Source organism: Ochlerotatus camptorhynchus, unplaced genomic scaffold (assembly GCF_037179485.1).
Source record: "Ochlerotatus camptorhynchus isolate MF236.1 unplaced genomic scaffold, CSIRO-AGI_Acam_v1.1 ptg000645l, whole genome shotgun sequence".
In the NCBI taxonomy this organism is placed as follows: domain Eukaryota; kingdom Metazoa; phylum Arthropoda; class Insecta; order Diptera; family Culicidae; genus Ochlerotatus; species Ochlerotatus camptorhynchus.
In genome coordinates this window covers 30,747-39,038 of record NW_027041124.1, presented here as the reverse complement: position 1 = coordinate 39,038, position 8,292 = coordinate 30,747, and positions in this window count along the sequence as shown.

Below are 8,292 nucleotides of genomic sequence, written 5' to 3'. Positions count from 1 at the left end.
CTTAAAAGAATCTAATTTAGGAATGACACTTCGGCAATTCCACTGTAGAATAGTGATCAAATCCCCGACCTCGTTTGGAAAATAATCCATCGAAGGAAATGATTGCTGCAATGAGGGGCCACTTCAATGTCAATTGCTTCAAGAGGGTCTTCACAGAAGGAAGCATTGCCAGAACAATGCTTTTGAGAGGATCAGAAATATTGAGGTACTTGAGAATATCGTCCACAATTTTATCAAATGAGAACAACCCGGATGAAGAAGGGGCTTCTGTTCTTAAAAATGGGCCATCAGGGGTTTTTGATGTCCCCGGGAGAGATGGAAAGTTCTGGTTATAGTCAGTTCTGCGAAAACCAGGAGGAGTTGAAACTTCCTTTTTTCCATCACTCCTTGATTTGGGCAAGCTGATTTGGGGTTCCTTATCTGCAACTTTCCGCGAACGGATGCGTTTTCGTTTCCGTGCAGAACCTTCCGGAAAACTGAAAGAAACTCCCTCCTCAGCAAAGGGATTTTTGTCGTTGGTTGATGTTGTGGCTGTCTTTAGCATTGCTGCAAAAGACTGCCTGGAACGCTCCTTAGAGAGCGTTCTAGTTTCTCCCCGCGTTGTTTGTACGCCGGGCACGACGAGAGACCATGAGGAGTTCCCTTACAGTACAAGCATTTTGGGGCAGTGACTGTGCAGGCGCCATCCTCGTGCTTCTCCCCGCATTTGGAACAGCGTGCCTTGCTGCCACAGTGAGAGGCCGTATGTCCCAACTGTTTGCAGTTTTGGCAGTTCATGACCCGATGAACAAACAAACGCACAGGTAGCCGAAGTTTTCCCAACTCGATGTAGTGAGGAAGGGCTGAACCAGAAAAGGTCACCCGAACCCTCGCTGAAAGATACTGAGTTCAGCTTCTGGACTTCCAGTATCTCAACCGTGGGAAGCAAGGGGTTCTTGAAACGGCCAACCGCTTGCTTCGCCAAGATCTCGGGGGTCAGACTCGCTTCGGTGACCACACCTTCAATCTCCACATTACGAGCTGGGATGTACACTCTATACTCGAGTGTAAAGAGCTGGGAGGCAGCAATCTCGTTAGCTTGTTTCAGGTTAGAGACGACAACGCGAAGTTTATTGTACCTCACCTTCGAGATTTCGGTCACGGCCGAGAACCGCTTCGTCAGATCAAAAAACAACCCATGGGCCAGTCGAGTCTTCTGGGTAGGCTCGCGATCGGGGGTTTATCTGTCCCTGTACATTACCAGACTGAGATGACGAAGCAGGGGTGGCATCATCTGATTTCTGGGATGACAGACGTTTTCGACCCTTCTTGCTATCGCGTGGAAAAGTGGTGTCATCTTCCGACAAAACGTCCATTTCGTCTTCCGACAAAATGTCCATTTTGCCGTACTAGTGGGAGCGAAAAATGCTCTACCACTGCAACGATAAACAAAATTACTCGGACACAATACACGAAGAAAAAAAAAATACTAACACAGAAACACAAACTTAAAATTCAATAGATGGGAGAAAGAAAGAAACAAGAACAAAAACTTATCTGATAATCCTATATGTACTACTATCACCGAGCGTTTACACAGCAGCAGCGGAGCGACGCGCAGCTTTGATGATCTTCGATCCGCGTGTGCGGGCGGTCTTCGTTGATGTGTGTTTGTATGAAGCTCGGCACTCAGCTGCACACACGATGATGGATGAGCGGTTTGAATGTGGAGGCAGATGCTGACACTCGTTGACGATGATCCGTGATATATGCGTGACCACGCACCGATGGTGCGCAAAATGATTGGCGAATTGCCAATCGCAAAAACAATTTCCGATGATGCCGAAAACACACTTTCTTCTCAGAAAAAAAACTCACTTTTTGATAAATTTATCGGGAATTATGCCAGGAATCACTAAGCGAGAAAAACTGATTATTTACGTCAGATAATAGCGAGAAAACTTCCAAATTAACGGAGCGCGTAACAAGTCGACCGTACTTCTTGCAATGACGCAGTGGTGTGTACGTTGCACTAGTTGGGCATTTTTTTTCCTCTGATGGTTTGTCTGCTTTGCGTGTCTGCTTTTGTAGTCAGCTGATGTTTGACAATTCATTATCACGATTCACCAGTTTTTCCGTTTCTCCTGCTTGCTGTTGTTCATTACAGTTTGGATAATAGTTGCACATTTTATAGTTCGTGCTCACTTTTGGGCCTCTCATCTAGTAGCGGATTTGTCGGTCAACTTATAATGCACTTGGACCGATTTTTTTTGCTCCCTGCGGTTCACGACAGTTTATTAGTAATTTCACATCTTCTGCGGTTATGGCACTAAACCTGGCTGACATCGTTCATGATTTTAGCGTGTTTAAACGCACGCTTGCGTTCCCGGCGATGCAATATCGTGTACAACGTAATCAGTAGTTGTACGGCTACTATTGATAGGATTATGTACAATACAAACGCGTTATTGTTAAACTGCTCACTATGCAGCTCCTGGGAATCAATTATTCTGACCTGTGGGTCAGCACTATGCTGTACTGCAGATTTAGACGCACTTTTCCCCATGATTAGGGTTTATTTTTCACTGGTTTCACTTTAGGCCAAGTTCCATCACTTTAACTAGTTTCGGGCCAAGTCCCGGTTTGCACAACACTTTGACTATTTTCAAGCCAAGTCACGGTTTGCCATCTAATCCCTGCGCTTCGGTCAGAGAGCGTATAGGGCGTCGTTGTGCCAATTTGGTCGTGGCACATTTCGAGTATGAGAGAGTAATTGCAGTTAGATCAAAAGTGCCTGAGAAAAATGCAAGTACTTTCGCAGATTACCCGAAGTTGCGATAGTGAAGGCACAGACAAACAGACATAACACTCGCAATTTGTTCATCGAATATGCATTTAACGGTCAATTTAAAAGTATCGTAGTTGGTAGTATCGCCACCTGTGGCGGGCATAGTCAATAACCTTGCGTTTGACGTTTACACACTACAACCATCTGTTGAGTGTATTGCCCATCAAAGTATATACGACAGATGGCGGTAGGGTTTACAATTATAAATGTTCAATGTGTTGTGTCTGCTTGTCTATGATATAACATTGAGGTAACGTTAGGATAAATTCAAAACATTGAGAAATATTACGCATCACTTTCAGAAATACTTCACTTCGCAACCGATGAACCATTCTGACGGCCATATGAGTACCCAAGTAACCATATAGTCGCAATATAGCTTGTATATTCTTACTTTGCTTGAGTATGGTTAGTTGGGGAATCTGATGAAACTGTCACTTCTTGAAACTGAAACTAAATACATGCCAGGGTTGAAAAGAATATTTTCGAACCTGGAAGTGTGTATGTATCACCAATATCCATTTGATAACGGTGATGCATACATGCGGGGCTTATTGTGAGTGAAAGTAACCTCGGAATGGGCGTGACTCTCCAGACATTCTGAAATGGGTTGCTGGATCTGCAATAGAGCTGTCACCTTCTAACTCCCGGACTAAAGCTGTTTACAATGACCATAAATGCGACATTGTAGAGAGAGTTCTTCCATAATAACACTGCCGTCCAGTGTGGGTTAGAGGGAATACACACACACACACACACACACACACACACACACGCACACACACACACACACACACACACACGCACACACACACACACACACACACACACACACACACACACACACACACACACACACACACACACACACACACACACACACACACACACACACACACACACACACACACACCAGCAGATGAATCAGGAGGTATTCGAAACAAAATTGATAAGAAATGTCCATTCAAATCGATTTAATACAGTTGAACAAATTTCAAAACTATATACGTGCCAGATTTGGAAATAATATTTTTTGAATCTGGAAGTGTGTTTATGATACCATTATCCATTTGATAAAGGTAGAGTGAACATGCGGGGCTTATTGTAAGTAAAAGTGACCTCGGAGTGATCGTGAATTACCACGCATTCTGAAATGGGTCACTGGAGCTGCAATAGAGCTAACACCTTCTAACTCCCGGACTAAACCTGCTTTAATTTAAGGGTAATAAAAAGCAGTTTTCTTCCATAATAACACTGCCGGACAGTGGGGGTTAGATTGTACACACACACACACACAGACACACGCACACACACACACACACACACACACACACACAAACACACACACACACACACACACACACACACACACACACACACACACACACACACACACACACACACACACACATACACACACACACACACACACACACACACACACACACACACACACACACACACACACACACACACACACACACACGCACACACGCACACACACACACACTCACACACGCACACACACACACACACACACACAAGTCACGGTTTGTCATCTAATGGCCGTGATATAGAGTCTCTTCTTCAATTGTCAAAATAAGAATGAATCGGGTCTTTAGGGGTCGTCCATTAATTATGTCACACATTTAGGGGGGAGGGGGGTTTTCAAAACTGTGACGAGCCATACAAAAAAAAACAAGGTTCATACAAAAAATGTGACAAAGGGGGTGTGGGGGGGTTTTTGAAAATGGGCCAAATTTGCGTGACATAATTAATGGACCATCCCTTATTACTGTTTTTAGTATCGGTACAGTTTTCTACGAGAGGCTCTTGGAGTTGTACTTAGACAGATAGTGTGAGAGAGATAGCCTAGCAAAGGAGAAGGCAATTAAGGCACGTGCAGTTAAGGAAAACGCCTTTGAATAAATGCAATATGATCCTGACACGTTTGTGTCAAGTCAGGCTAATTTATGGCATGAGAACGATTGGTTTCTCATGGTGTGGCGTGCACATGTTACAAATGTATGAAAGTAGATCTGTCAAAATGAGTTTGACATCGATTTGTTATGTATTTTCCTCGGTTATGCACTAACACGCTCTCATATATCCTACCAATACAACCAGACGTGAAAACCTCTATATGAATGTGAAACGTCATTTCAAATATAAGGGCCGTACACAAATAATGATACAATTTGAAAGGGACCGAGATAATAACAAATTACGTCCCCACGGTAACTGAAATAATCACGAGTGCTGACCGGTTGGGTTAATCTATGACGAACTTCACTAACAAAGCTTTTTTAACTGGCATACACGGTATTTACTAAGAAAAAATAACTGCATTGTCAGTTAAATGCCAAGAAAACAATGTTCGCATTTACTGCACAGATAAAAATTCTGAATTTTCACGTAGACTTGTATTTCATTTCACGCAACCAAGCAACTTGCAAACAATGTTGTTTACAAAGATGGGCTCTTGTATACAATATTTGCTACATTGCATGAAATGTGTCAGAACTATACATGATATATAATGTAAACGTATATGATATGTGACGCTCCATTTATGATGATGCATTGAACAGAAATTTACACTACTTTTTCGAACTGTGTGGGTTTACCAGTTAATATAGCCGAATGCAACTCGAATGAATTACCAAACGTACAGTACACACTTAGAAAAATTCATGTAAATTTAGGTGCTCTGAGAGTGTCATATACAAGCGTCAATTTTAACATAAATTTGAGTAATAACAGACGCGAAATATAACTCAATCAAACGTACTTTTTGTCGAGCAACGAACTTTTCAGTCTCGGAGCACTTAATGTTACATGACATGTTTGTTTACATTTAATATTTTAGGTCAAAGATGGATTCCGTCACGTGTAAAATTAGTTATTTCTAAGTGTGTAGTTTTTGACAGTTTGACTTAGGCTAGTGACAGTTCGGTAACGAAAATTAATGCTGTGGCAATTACTGCTTCTTCTTTCTTCTTATTCGCATTTCAAGCTTATTGCTTAGCGCATATTAGCTTATTGCGTGCTCTCAACTTAGTGTTCTAAATGCACTTCCACAGTTATTAATTGAGAGCTTTCGATGCCAATACCAATGCATGAATTTGTATATTGCGTGGCAAGCACAATGATACTCTATGCCCAGGGAAGTCGAGAAAATGTCCAACCCGAAAAATTCCATCGACCGGACCGGGAATCGAACCCGCCGCCTCCGGCTTGGTAATACCGTGCCTTTATTGACTAGGCTATGAGGCCCCACATGAGGCAATTACTGCGTGATTCGCAAATCAAAAACCCAGTAAAATTTTACTGACTTCGGTAATCTAAACCACCATCAAGATAGCGCTATAACATGTTATAACTCTGTAGTCTGACTGGTGTGCTGAAGGTGTGCCAATGTATTTTTTATGCAGAATATGCAAAATTTGAGGGACTTCAAATGTTAATCCTCCCTCACCCACCAAATGTTACAGAGTGTCATCAAAATACATGGAATGTTGAGATAAAGGGTGATACGGTCAAAATTTGGTCAATATCAACTTGACGTATTTCTTTCAATTTTGCATTTAAAAAACCTGAACACCCCTCATTTTGAAGGTGTGTGTGTGTAGAATGTTGCTCCTATTTTGATTTTGGAATTCACTCTACAGTTGTCAAAATGCCGTCCAAGCAAGAAGAGCAGCGTATCAAAATTTTGCTCGCGCATCGCTAAAATCCGAGCTACTCGCACGCAAAGTTGGCAAAATCGCTAAAAGTTGCCAAATCAACCGTTACAAATGTAATTAAAGTGTTTGGGGAACGTTTGTCGACAGCCAGGAAGTCTGGATCGGGGGGAAATCGAAAACCGGAAACCGCTGAGACGACAAAGAGAGTTGCCGGTAGTTTCAAGCGAAACCCTAACCTCTCTCTCCGAGATGCCGCAAATAAGCTGGGTGTATCGTCTACAACCGTGCATCGAGCCAATAAAACGAGCCGGACTACCGACTTACAAGAAGGTACCCAACTAACAATTTTAGCTGCAGATTAGCTTATACAGCCAAAAATTGGCTTATACAGCTAATTTTTGCCTGTATAAGCTAGTCTGCAGCTAAAATTGTTTGTTGGGTAGTGACTCCAAATCGCGATGATAAACAAAATACGACGGCCAAAGCGCGATCCCGGAGGCTGTACACGACGATGCTGACGAAGTTTGACTGCGTGGTAATGGACGACGAAACCTACGTCAAAGCCGACTACAAGCAACTTCCGGGACAGGAGTTTTATACGGCAAAAGGAAGGGGAAAGGTAGCAGATGTTTTCAAGCACATGAAACTGTCAAAGTTCGCAAAGAAATATCTGGTTTGGCAAGCCATCTGTACCTGTGGCTTGAAAAGCAGCATTTTCATAGCTTCCGGGACTGTCAACCAAGAAATTTACGTGAAAGAGTGTTTGAATAAACGTCTGCTGCCTTTCCTGAAGAAACACGGTTGTTCCGTACTGTTTTGGCCGGATTTGGCATCTTGCCATTACGGTAAAAAGGCCATGGAGTGGTACGCCGCCAACAACGTGCAGGTGGTTCCCAAGGACAAGAACCCTCCCAACACGCCAGAGCTCCGCCCAATTGAGAAATACTGGGCTATTGTCAAGCGGAACCTAAAGAAGACCAAAAAAACTGCTAAGGGCGAGCAGCAGTTCAAGGCAAACTAGCTTTCTGCGGCGAAGAAGGTGGACAAGGTGGCTGTACAAAATCTGATGGCAGGGGTCAAGCGTAAGGCCCGACAATTCGGATTTGGAAAAGCGGAAGCCTAACTGAATATTTTTCCTGAATTTTATACTAATTGAACTTGAAAAATAAATTTAATTTGATTTTTTAAATAAACGATTTCACCGATTTACACGCGTTTTCCCTTGACCAAATTTTGACCGTATCACCCTTTAACTGAACGACAAAGTCCATAAACGATTTCTTTAGGTTGTTGTCAACTTTTATTTGGAAAGCTATGTGGAATTCACATGGATTTCATGCATTACAAATGTGATATATTTTTTGAGTGTATCCCCTGTTTCCATGTTTGGTTATAAGATTACAACTCTGGAGAGCATTTTCTGTGGTCGTTGGGAGCGTGTGGTTCTGAATATGGCGATGAGTGTGCAAAATATTACGCAATTCCATCCTCCCTATTTGCACGTGCCCGAGTATCGGAGGCAAATGCCACTTCGACTTGTTTCGTCTACTTACTACTATCTGACGACTGTGCAGGGGAAGCAGCATATGCATGTAGGTAATTGATGAATTTGTTAGTTAATTTGACGCTTTTGGACAATGCTGGACATTTACCAGTTTTTCAATAGTATGTTGTTAGCGATGCGTAGGTGATAAAATTATTGAAATTGGACCAAGGGCAGCTGAGTTATTAACGTTTAAAATCTTTCCTAATTTGTTACATGTTTCATTTTCGGTTTTC